This window comes from Bos indicus x Bos taurus, chromosome X (genome assembly GCF_003369695.1).
Source record: "Bos indicus x Bos taurus breed Angus x Brahman F1 hybrid chromosome X, Bos_hybrid_MaternalHap_v2.0, whole genome shotgun sequence".
NCBI classification, from domain to species: Eukaryota; Metazoa; Chordata; class Mammalia; order Artiodactyla; family Bovidae; genus Bos; species Bos indicus x Bos taurus.
In genome coordinates, this window is record NC_040105.1 from 56,212,405 (window position 1) to 56,225,148 (window position 12,744).

The following is a 12,744-nucleotide window of genomic DNA, read 5'->3' on the forward strand; positions in this document are numbered from 1 at the left end:
GAGAGACTACTAAGAAAAGAGGAGACAGCTCTTGACACTGCCATTTTCCAATATTTCCCTCCAACCTAGGCATACAAAATTGTCATGAACTCTCCTTTCCCCCACCCACTACATTCCTGTATGAAAACCTGGTAGGAAACATCTGCTCTTATCTACCTCACTTTAACATGAAAATATATTTCACATGGATCCAACATTTAATTGTGAAAATGCAACCATGGAAATATTAGATAAAATATAAAAAATATTTTTATAATCTTGAATAAAGAGTATTACTCAGCCATTAAAAAGAATACATTTGAATCAGTTCTAATGAGGTGGATGAAACTGGAGCCTATGATACAGAGTGAAGTAAGCCAGAAGGAAAAACACCAATACAGTATACTAACGCATATATATGGAATTTAGAAAGATGCTAACAATAACCCGGTGTACGAGACAGCAAAAGAGACACTGATGTATAGAACAGTCTTATGGACTCTGTGGGAGAGGGAAAGGGTGGGAAGATTTGGGAGAATGGCATTGAAACATGTAAAATATCATGTAAGAAACGAGTTCCCAGTCCAGGTTCGATGCACGATACTGGATGCTTGGGGCTAGTGCACTGGGACGACCCAGAGGGATGGTATGGGGAGGGAGGAGGGAGGAGGGTTCAGGATGGGGAACGCGGGCATACCTGTGGCGGATTCATTTTGATGTTTGGCAAAACTAATACAATTATGTAAAGTTTAAAAATAAAATAAAATTAAAAAAAAAAGAAAACCTTTCTAAACAGGACAAAAATTTAGAGATTTTTGAGCAAAAGTCTCAATAATATTAAGTAGTATTTGGCAAAACAAGTAAACAAAAACAAGGTTTAAAAAATCTAACAACAAACTGGCTAAAAACATTGTCAACACAAGTGACAAAGGAATAATTTCCAAAATGTACAAAGAGAACTTCATGATCAACAAGAAAAAGATGAACTATCCACCAAAAAAAAAAAAAAAAAACTGACAAGGAAATGAACAATTAGAGAATATAAATGGTCAATAAACATAAAAATATGCTGTTTCACTAAAACTACATGTAGATTAAAACAGCAATGCATTGTTTTGTTTAGAATATTGGCAAAATTTTGATAGATTAGTAATAACTTCTGTTACTAAAGGGGTGAGTAAACAGGCACTTACATTTTCAGCAGAAATAAAAACTGCTACCAACTTTAGGAGTGTTATTTGAAAAGATATAGTGACTTTTAAAAATTTGAACCATTTTACCCAGAGATTCTACTTCTTTTTTTTTTTTTCCCTCAGTAAATGTAGATTTTTATTAAAACTCTTGTCATTCTTTACAATTTAGATATTTGTGGGCTTTTCTATATTTGCTTTACATCTTTTCAGAGTCTAAAATTAAATACTTTCCTTTTCCAATTGTTGCTTGCCACTTCTGAGTTCTTTTAAAAATCAAATTTATCATGGTATGATATATAGACAAAAAACTGCATCAATTTTAATTGTATATTTTGATGGGAGATTCTACTTCTGGTAATCTTTTCTACAAAAATATTTATTCCAAGAAATAAGGCTGAACGTTTTCCAAAATTGAGAGAGACATAAACCTACATTCAAAAAGGTAAGTAAACCCCGAAGAGGATAAACCCAAAGAAATTCAAACAAAAACAAACTTCTGAAAACTAAAGACAAAAAAAAAACAAACCTTGAAAGCAGCAAGAGAGAAATGATACCTTTCTAATAGAGCAAAATTTTGTCGAGTGACAATAGAAACCATACAGGCCAGAAGAAGGTGGCAGTGTTTTTTCCAATACTAAGAGGAAAGAGCTGTCAGTTGGCAACTGAGAATTCTATATCCAAGGAAAATATCCGTCAAAAGTGAAGGGGAAATGAAGTCATTCTCAGATGCTCCTCTTAAAAGAATAGAAAGTTTACAAGGTAAAAAAAATAGTCATGGAAGAAATTTTGTATTAACAACACAAGGGAGAAAGAACTGTGGAAAGAGTAAAAATACAGGTAGATACAACTGACCCTCCTTCTGATACTGCTTTCTCAATTATGTCTGAGAGTTATAGCAAAATGTATAACACTATCTGATGCAGTTCTCAATATATGTAGAGGAAATGTTTAAAACAATAATATCGATGTAGGAGGATAAAGGAAGGAAAAGTTTTACACTCCCTCAAACTGATAAAATGTCAACTACAGTAGACTGTGATATGTTGTGTATATATAATGGAATAATTAGAACATGCACTGAAAAAAAAAGCTATATACAACACAACATCCAAAAAACTCAGATTTTAAAATGGGCAGAAGTCCTGAATAGACATTTTTCCAAAGGGGAAATGCAGATGGACAATGGGTACATGAAAAGATGCTCAACACTGCTAATCATCAGGTAAATGTAAATCAAAACCCCAATGAGATAGCACCTCACATCTGTCAAAATGGCCATCATCAAAAAGACAATACATAACAAAGTGTTTGTGAGGATGTTGAGAAAAGGAAACCTTAGTACACTGTTGGTGGGAATGTAAACTGGTACAGCCACTCTGGAAAACAGTATGGAAGGTTCTCAAAAAACCTGAAAACAGAACTACCATATGACCCAGCAATTCCACTTCTGGGTATATATCTGAAAAACAAAACTAACACAAAAAGATAAGATACATGTACCTTAATGTTGACAGGAGCATTATTTACAAATTGCCAAGGTATGGAAGCAACCTAAGTGTCTAGCAACAGGTAAATGGATAAAGATGATGTGAGATACACACACACATACACACACACAAAATGGAATACTATTCAGCCATAAAAAGAATGAAATTTTGCTATTTGCAGCAACATGATTGGACCTGGAGGGTATTATGTTAAGTAAAATAAGTCAGACAGAGAAGGACAAATACTGTATATGATTCACTTATATGTGAAATCTAAAAAAAAAAAAAAACAGTAAATATAACAAAAATTAAGCAGGCTCAGAGATATAGAAAACAAACTAGTGGTTACCAATGGGGATAGAGAAGGGAGAGGGGCAATATAGGGGTAGGGAATTGAGTCACAAAACTATCATATATGAAATAAGCTATAAGGATCTCTTTAAGAAAAACGGAGATATCAAAGGAACATTTCATACGAGGATGGGCAAGATAAAGGACAAAAAACAGTAAGGACCTAACAGAGGCAGAAGAGATTAAGAGGAGGTGGCAAGAATGCACAGAAGAACTGCACAAAAAAAGATCTTAATGAGCTGGATAACCACAATAATGTGGTCACTCACCTACAACCAGATATCCTAGAGTGTGAAGTCAAGTGCCTTTAGAAAGTACCAATAAAGCTACTGGAGGTGATAGAATCCCAGCTAAGCTATTTCAAATTGTAAAAGATGATGCTGTTAAAGTGCTGCACTCAATATGTCAGCAAATTTGAAAACCCCAGCAGTGGCCACAGGGCTGGAAAAGGTCAGTTTTCATTCCAATCCCAAACAAGGGCAGTGCTAAAGAATGTTCAAACTACTGGACAATTGTGCTCACTTCCCATGCTAGTAAGGTTATGCTCAAAATTCTTCAAGCTAGGCTTCAGCAGTACAAGAACTGAGAACTTCCAAGTGTACAAGCTGGATTTATAAAAAGTAGAGGAATCAGAGATCAAATTGCGAACATTTGTTGGATTATAGAGAAAGCAAGGGAACTCCAGAAAAACATCTACTTCTGCTTCATTAAAGCCTTTGATTGGGTGGATCACAACAAATGTAGAAAATTCTTAAAGAGATGGGAATACCAGATCATCTTACCTGTCTCCCAAGAAACTTGTATGTGGGTCAAGAAGCAACAGTTAGAACCAGATATGGAACAACAGACTGGTTCAAAATTGGGAAAGGAGTAGGACAAGGCTGTATATCGTCACTGTTTATTTAACTTATAGGAAGAGTACATCATGTGAAATGCCAGGCTGGATGAGTTACAAACTGGAATCAAGATTGCCAGGAGAAATAACAACCTCAGGCAGATGATACCACTCTAATGACAGAAAGTGAAGAGAAACTAAACAGCCTCTTGATGAGGGCAAAAAAGGAGAGTGAAAAAGCTGGCTTAAAACTCAACATTAAAAAAAACTAAGATCATGGCATCCAGTCCCATCACTTCATGGCAAATAGAAGGGGGAAAAGTGGAAGCAGTGACAGATTTTCTCTTCTTGAACTCCAAAAACACTGTGGATGGTGATTGCAGCCATGAAATGAGAAGACACTTGCTCCTTGGAAGGAAAGCTATGACAAACCTAGACAGTGTATTAAAAAGCAGAGACATTACTTTGCCAACAAAGGTCCATATAGTCAAAGCTATGGCATTTCCAGTAGTCATGTTTGTATGTGAGAATTGGACCATAACGAAGGCTGAGTGCCGAAAAATTGATGATTTCGAACTGTGGTGCTGGAGAAGACTCTTGAGAGTTCCTTGAATAGCCAGGAAATCAAACCAGTCAATCCTAAAGGAAATAAAGCCTGAATACTTATTGGAAGGACTGATGCTGAAGTAAGGTGAAGCTCCAACACTTTAGCCACCTGATGCAAAGAGCCCACTCATTGGAAAAGAGCCTGATGCTGGGAAAGATTGAAGGCAAAAGGAGAATAGGGCAGCAGAGGATGAGATGGCTGGATAGCATCACCAATTCAATGGACATGAACTTGGGCAAACTCTGGGAGATAGTGAGGGACAGGGAGGCCTGGTGTGCTGAAGTCCATGGGGTCAAAAAGAATCAGACACAACTTAGCAATTAAACAACACAACAAGCTATAAGGATATACTGTACAATAAAGGGAATATAGTCAATATTTTATAATAACTATAAATGGAGTATAACCTTTAAAATGGTGAATCACTATATTATACATCTGCATAATGTAATATTGTAGATCAACTATACTTCAATTTTTAAAAATCCATATAATCCACCATATTAACAAGCTAATAAATCCACACACACACAAAAAGAAAACTTAATAAGCTAACAAATGAGCTCAAGGTTGTAGGATACGAGATCAATATACAAAACTCAATTGTATTTCCATACACTTGCAAGGAACAATCTGAAAATGAATACAATGGTGTCAAAAAGAATAAAATAGTCCAAAATAAATTTATCCAAAGAAGTACAAGACTTGCACACTGAAAACCACAAAACATCTTTGAGAGAAATTAAAGACTTAAATAAATGTAAAGACATGCCGTGTTCAGTGGTTGGTATACTTAATATTGTTAAGATGGCAATTCCCCTCAAAATGATCAATGCAATCCCTATCAAAATCTGTGTAGAAAAGAGTTAATATAACAGGCCTGAGAATGTTATCATTTGAAAATCCTGTTGGTAAGTTTGGCCCTTGGCTAGGATCTGGGAACTTGGATTTGGGGAGGGTTCCCACCACCTTAATTGACAAGAATAGCTCACTATACTTGCACTGTTTGTGCAAACAACGTGGTTTCTGATGAACACCATCTTTCCTCCTGGGACTCTGGAGTTTTGGTATGTTCTAGGCAGAGGGTGCCTGCATGACCAGCCCCCAACAAAAATCCTTGATACCAAGTCTCTAATGAGCTTCCTTCCTTCATGAACAACATTTCACATGTGTTGTCACAACTCTTTACTGGAAAAAAGTTATGCTAAGTGAAGGAAGTCAGTTACAAAAGACCACATACTGTATGATTCCACATATTAAATGTTCAAAACAGGCAAATCCATAGAGACAGAAATTAGAATGGTTGCTGTCTAAAGCTGAGGAGGTACAGGGTTGGGGGAACTGAGGTATGATAGCTAAAGGGTACAAGGTTTCTTTTTTGGTGATGAAAATGTTCTAAAATTTATTATGGTGATATTTGCACAACTCTGTGAGTATCCTAAAAATCAATGAATTGTACACTTACATGAAGTATGTGGTATCTAAATTACATTTCAATAAAGCTGTTATAACAGTGGCTAATAAAATATATTGGTTCTTTTAAAAAATATTTTATTGAAGAGTGGAAGGAAACACTCAGTGGAACTAGTTAGGAAGGTATTGAAATAAACCAGGCATTTTGGACCAACATGATCCAGTATTTTTGGCCGTGGCGAGGCACTTCTGTCTGGTTCTGGGCATAGCAATTCTTGGACAACCATTACCAGTGGTTGTCTTTCTTTCCTTATTGAAAAAGAATTATTATATAACATTATATTAGTTTCAGGTGTACACACTAACGTTCAATTATGTAAATATCCTTAAGCACTCACTAATATAGACCAGCCTAGTGCTATCTCTTACAGTGTAAATGAAAATGAGTAAAACAGAGTCATTCTCCGAAGCATTTCTGTATTTGGAAAGATAAAGTGCCTAATGAAATAACTACAACACAAGGCAGAGTGTGATAAGCCCCAAAGCAAGCTGAATATAAAACTAAAACAGGCTTCAGAGGACACATGCTGAGTGATTACTGTAACACAATCACTACTGTCAAAATCACTCTGATAGCACCAAGAGTGATTACTGAATGGCTAAGTACGTGAGGCCCTGTTAGTTTCTCTACGGAGTTGGACTGTCGCTGTCTCCTTGAACCTATACACATTTTTATGATGGGGCCATTAAGGAAACGTATAAATAAATATAACATATACAAACAGTTTTTAGGATGGGGAGTGAGTCTAGCAGGGAGGGACTCACCAATTTGGGAGACTCACCAATGCAGGAGACCTGGGTTCGATCCCGGGATTAGGAAGATCACCTGGAGAAGGAAATGGCTACCCACTCCAGTATTCTGGCCTGGAGAATTCCATGGACTACAGTCCATGGGGTAGCAAAGAGTCGGACAAGACTGAGCGATTTTCACTTTGAGGGCTTCCCTTATAGCTCAGTTGGTAAAGAATCTGCCTACAATGAGGGAAACCTGGGTTTGATCCCTGCGTTGGGAAGATCCGCTGGAGAAGGGATAGGCTACCCACTCCAGTATTCTTGGGCTTCCCTGTGGCTCAGCTGGTAAGAATCCGCCAGCAATGACGGAGACTTGGATTCGATCCCTGGGTTGGGACGATCCCCTGGAGAAGGAAAAGGTTATCCACTCCAGTATTCTGACCTGGAGAATTCCAAGGACTGTATAGTCCATGGGGTCGCAAAGAGTCGCAAAGACATGACTGAGCGACTTTCACTTCACTTGGCAAAGCAGGCTTGTGTACAAACACGTTTTCCAAGCAGCTGAGACCCCCTGGTGGTCACATGAACTCATTACCCTCTGTGTCATCTTGATTTGAAAAAGGCAAAAGAAGGTCTAAGCCTGAGAGCCCCGCGGGGCCACACTACACGCGCAAAGCAGAATACTAGGGTAGTCTTCACCCTATTTTAATCATCCTTAAGTGTGCGTGTTGGGAGAGGAGGGAATCCCCTACAGGGTCTGTGAGGGAACCGGAGAGGCTTCGTGCTCCAAGATCCCCTTCCTCTCCTCCAAGATCTTTGTTTAAAACATTCACTCGCTGATAATGACACTATCTGGAGGGAAGGATAAAAACTCTGTCTCCAGTTAATACTATATTTTAAGTATTTTTGTCGGATGTCCGAGACAAGTTTGTGGGTTTGACAGAGAAAAAAAATCCGATTAACAGCCGAATTCCCTCAGCCACATCTCCAGCTCTGACACAGGATATAATTATATATTTATATGTTTATATATGTGTGTGTGTATGTATATATATGGCAAAAGACTCTTAATACCTAGAAAAATATGTTTACCTTTAACATGTCACAGGGGGACTGGAATAAATGCTTTACATTGAATAGGAGCTCCCCATCAATCAGAAACGAAAACAGAAAACAAAACAAACAAAATCCAGAAAAGGGGCAGAGAGTGGGGGAATACTAACCGCTTCGGAATAATCGCCTCGGAACAACCGCCTCAGCAGAACCTCTTCAGAAAAAAAACCACCTCAGGAAAAGAGGTCCTCTGACAGACCCAACCATTCTCACCAGCAGGGGGAGCAGTATTTGATTCAGTCAAACCTGAAACCACCAGATGGGGCCAAAAGATCAGAATAGGTACCCTTCATACTTTTTTCTCAGGAAATTTCTCTTCTGCATCTTGGACCTGAGAAGAATCCAAAAAAAAAAAGGGGGGGTGGGGTACGAATCTCTGTGCACACACAGACACCCACGTCCGGGATAATGGTAGTGACCAGTGTGAGACTACCACCAAAATGGCCGTTTCTTCTCAGATCCAAGATCGGAGAAGGCAATGGCACCCCACTCCAGTACTCTTGCCTGGAAAATCCCATGGACGGAGGAGCCTGGTGGGCTGCAGTCCATAGGGTCACTGAGGGTCGGACACAACTGAGCGACTTCACTTTCACTTTACACTTTCATGCACTGGAGAAGGAAATGGCAACCCACTCCAGTGTTCTTGCTTGGAGAATCCCAGGGACAGGGGAGCCTGGTGGGCTGCCGTCTGTGGGGTCGCACAGAGTCACAAGACTGAAATGACTTAGCAGCAGCAGCAGCAGATCCAAGATGCAGAAGAGAAATTCCCTGAGAAAAAGTATGAAAGGTACCTACTTCAGAAGATTGTGTGAGAATTAAATGAGATAATGCATGCAAAACACAGTACAGGGCAATTTTCAGGCCTCATTGCAGACCTGCAGAATTAGAAACTCTGGGATGGGGCCCAACTATCTGTTTGTTTAACTTTAAAACTGTTATGTGTGTGTGTGCGCGCGCGTGCGTGCGCATGCGCGTGCGTGTGCACATGCGTGTGTGTGTGCGCGCGCATGCGCGCTAAGTCGCTTCAGTCAAGTCCGACCCTTTGCTACCCAATGAACTGTAGCCCGCCGTGGTCTCTGTCCATGTGGTTCTCGAGGCAAGAATACTGGAGTGGATTGCCCGTACCCTCCCAATTTTCCCAATCCAGGGATCCAACCGGCATCTCTTATGTCTCCTGCATTAGCAGGCGGGTTCTTTACCACTAGCACCACCTGGGAAGCCCTTACTGATGTTTACTGGTTTATAACTCAGGAATAGCCAAAAGAAGGGATGTAAAAGGCAAGACATGGGGTGGGGGTAGGTGTATGCAGAACCTTCATGCCCTTTTCAGGTACATTACCCTCTTGATCCTGGGAGCTCCCTAACCTTCTATTTTAACAAGCTCTCCAGGTGATTCTGAGGCACACTCAAGAGTAAGAATTATTACTCTAAGAAGGCTGCTCCCTCCAGTAACTAACCAAGATTTTTGTCATTATTACAGATTTCATGACTATATGGCTTCTGGCTTGTTACCCGCCTGAAATTCAAAGCCATCGTTTGTTTCTTGAGCCCAGCTGTGTGCCCAGTATTGTGACAGAAACAGTGAGAAAGAGACAGAGAAACTGCCCTCCAGGCTTTCAATGTAGGTGATCTAGGAATAGGGAAAGTTAATTAACTCTACAAGGCCAGATCTAGTCAATGTCAGATAAATTATACAGACAATAAACAAATGTTCTAGGAAATCACAGGAGGGAAATTTCACAATTATAAGGGGGAGGGCCTGACTAGAAATGTTCACTGCCAAGCCAAGCCCACCCCTCAAAATACCTGTAAGTCATTTTCTACAAGGCAATAGAACAGATCTTAGCTGCCTAATTAAGCCCCTGCCTAAAAGAAAATCACAAAATATCTAGGAGTCTGCTTTCCTTTACCAGCTGCCCCTTGAAATAAAAAAAAAAAATGAGAATGTTTATAGCTTTTAAAGTCTTTTATTTTCTCCCTCCACTGCTTCAATCACTCATAGGAAAGGACAGACAGATATGCACAGTACAGACATAAATGCTTGACAGAAGTAATTATGCAGCACCATTGCCAAGATGTCAAAATAACTAATTTTTCATCATAGTATGTTTGCATGAAGCTGCTCTAAATGACATTGTGTATTCTCATGGTTGGAAAACAATTCAGGAGAAAAAGAAATGGATTTTCCATTTGTATTGGTTCACAGTAAACAATGTCTGATAATCATTAGCATCACGGCCATTTTCCAAATGGTCACAGTGTCATCATATAAGCTAAATTAAGTAGGCTAAATCTAAGTCTGGAAGATCATTAGTGGTACTAACAGGCAGAGTGATTTAATAAAGGCTGATCGTTCCGCTTATTTAAATTTCATTTTGCCATTATTCATAGTAATTACATTATAGGCACAGGTCCCATTTCTATTATCTTAATAGCTCTTTCAAACCAAATGCAAACTGAAAGCATATTTAAAGTGTTGACTTGTATAATTATTCACAAGTTTGTGTGCAAGAGATGTTTGGGTAGAATAAACAAGGTTAGAAAACAGATGATGATGATTGGGAGGGAGAATGATAACCAAAGGTTGTGTGCTTAACATCTCTATGTTTGATTCTTAAAGGCTAACCTAAGTGTATACTACTTCAGACATATTCACACACTAACACAGCATATTCCTTCTTTTGACTCTTTGAGTATCCCTTCTCCCCCATCTATCCCCATCTCAAGTCAGTACAGACCAGTCTGAGAGCTTCAGCAACTTGAGAGAAGCTCTTGTTGGATATACTGTAACCTATGACTAAACTTCCTTACGTTTCATTATTGGTTTCCCATCCCATCCAAATGCTGCTCTTGTTTGTTCCTGGTTAGCCTCCAAGATGACAGGATTGGGATGCCAAGGGACAGGCCTCTAATTATCCATAATAGTTCCCTCTTTATCAGTTAGGTGATTTCATCAGACATTTTCCAGACAGAGATCACAGTTGTTCTCTTCTAGGCTGTGAGGGGTGTTTTATAGCTTTGTGTGTGTGTGTGTGTGTGGCTGTTGTCTGTCTGTTTTTATGTTAGGGTATACTTTCTTGTGATTGAAGAATAAGTAAACATTTTCTTTCTTTGCTTCTTATTCCACAGACATGAGCCAGACACAGGAGCTCCAACTTTTTCTTTAATCATCAAAAGTTCCCCTGACCAAAGAGTAGTATAGGAAAAACAAGTCTTGTATTAAGTATTCTAACCATTGATGAAGACACCTTCCTTGACCCAAACTTATTTTTTAGTAAAGTTGTATATATTTAAGGTATATAACATGATGGTTTGATATAGTCAGGTTCCTCTGAGCTGCCTTCTCAACTAGGCCTCAACCCTGGTCTGCTGCTGCTGCTGCTAAGTCGCTTCAGTCGTGTGTGACCCCATAGACAGCAGCCCACCAGGCTCCCCTGTCCCTGGGATTCTCCAGGCAAGAACGCTGGAGTGGGTTGCCATTTCCTTCTCCAATGCATGAAAGTGAAAAGTGAAAGGGAAGTCACTCAGTCGTGTCCGACTCTTTGCGACTCCATGGACTGCAGCCTACCAGGCTCCTCTGTCCATGGAATTTTCCAGGCAAGAGTACTGGAGTGGGGTGCCATTGCCTTCTCCACAACCTTGGCCTAGAAAGAACTATAACCTTCAGCACAAACAATTTCATCCACTCTCTACATTAAGAGACTTGAACAAACACCAGCATAGTTTCTATCAATTCAAGGCCATGTCCGTGGGATGATGATACCAACCTCTTTAAAATGCCTGTCTGAGAAAGTTCAAAAGTGCCAAAAGAATTTACTGTTTATTTCAGCCAAAACCTGACTGTAGCCCCCTGATCTTCCTTTACTCAGAAATTTACATTAGAAAACTTGTGATTGTAAATCTTTTCTCTGTCCCTTTGGAAAGTATCCTCTATAACCCAGGAAAATGTTTCTCGAAGGCCTGGGAGTCATCCCTTTGAAATGTAATCATCAAGAAAGACAGGGCCCCTGTCTCCCAGTCTGTATGGAAGGGTAGGAATCTAACTTTGATAAGCACCAGTTAGCAAACACAGATGTCCTGATCACATTGATTAACCTCCCACCACACAGATTTCCCTCATCACTCCTCTGTCCATGGAATTTTCCAGGCTAGAATACTGGAGTGGGTAGCTATTTTCTTCTTCAGGGGGTCTTCCTGACCCAGGGATCAAACCCACATCTCCTGCATCTCCTGCACTGGCAGGCAGATTCCTTACCACTGCACCACCAAGATTTTACTTCCTCTAGCACTTCCCAGCATTTTAAAGGCCTTTTGTTTCAGTGGATTGAGCTCTGTTCATCTGAGTTATCTCCCTTACTTCAGTAGCCTGAATAAAATAGGTTTTGCCACCTCAAACAAAGGTCCAGCTCTGTTTGTCTCTGATGCCATGAACTGACAATATCAAAATTGTACAGGAGGGTTAAGACATGTGATTTGAGGGAACAGATAAAAGAAGAAATGAAGGTAGAACCAAGGATTTGAAACTATGATTTAGGTGTTCATCTTAACTGATTTTTAATTTAGATACATTTGTTCCCATGAGGTTAAGGTGAAGGCTGGTGGAGAAAGGACAAGGAAAAACCAAGATAAGACTTGGACACAATAAGAGGATTTGGTTATGGGCTAATGCTTCCAAACTGGGGCTAACCTGAAGGCATCTCAAATGGGTGGATATTGCTTTAAGAAACACTGTAGCCAGCAATCTGTCACTGACCATAATGGAAAATAATAAGTGAGGCTCAGGTCTTTTGATTGGTTGAGGAGTATGTGAAAGGCTGACCCTGACCCAAGTGGATTGGCTTTGGGTGGGGGGGGGGGGGGCTAATAATGTCTCATGAAGAAAGGTTAAAGCTTATTGGACGAAGTAGACACTAGAATCCTAAGGACAAAGTCCCTGACTGTGCTGTCACTGTTCTCCATGGAAACAGTGATGTC

General features: G+C 39.7%; 1 protein-coding gene across 1 annotated transcript in view; it reads right to left on the minus strand.

The window, feature by feature from the left end:
- The window catches only part of CCNB3 (cyclin B3), a 60,790-nt gene extending 52,852 nt beyond the window's left edge, over nucleotides 1-7,938 (minus strand). The window contains exon 1 of the mRNA XM_027534389.1: nucleotides 7,881-7,938. The gene's annotated coding sequence lies outside the window, so the exon portion shown is untranslated. The remainder of the gene's footprint in view (nucleotides 1-7,880) is intronic.
- Between the last annotated feature and the right edge of the window lie 4,806 nt (nucleotides 7,939-12,744).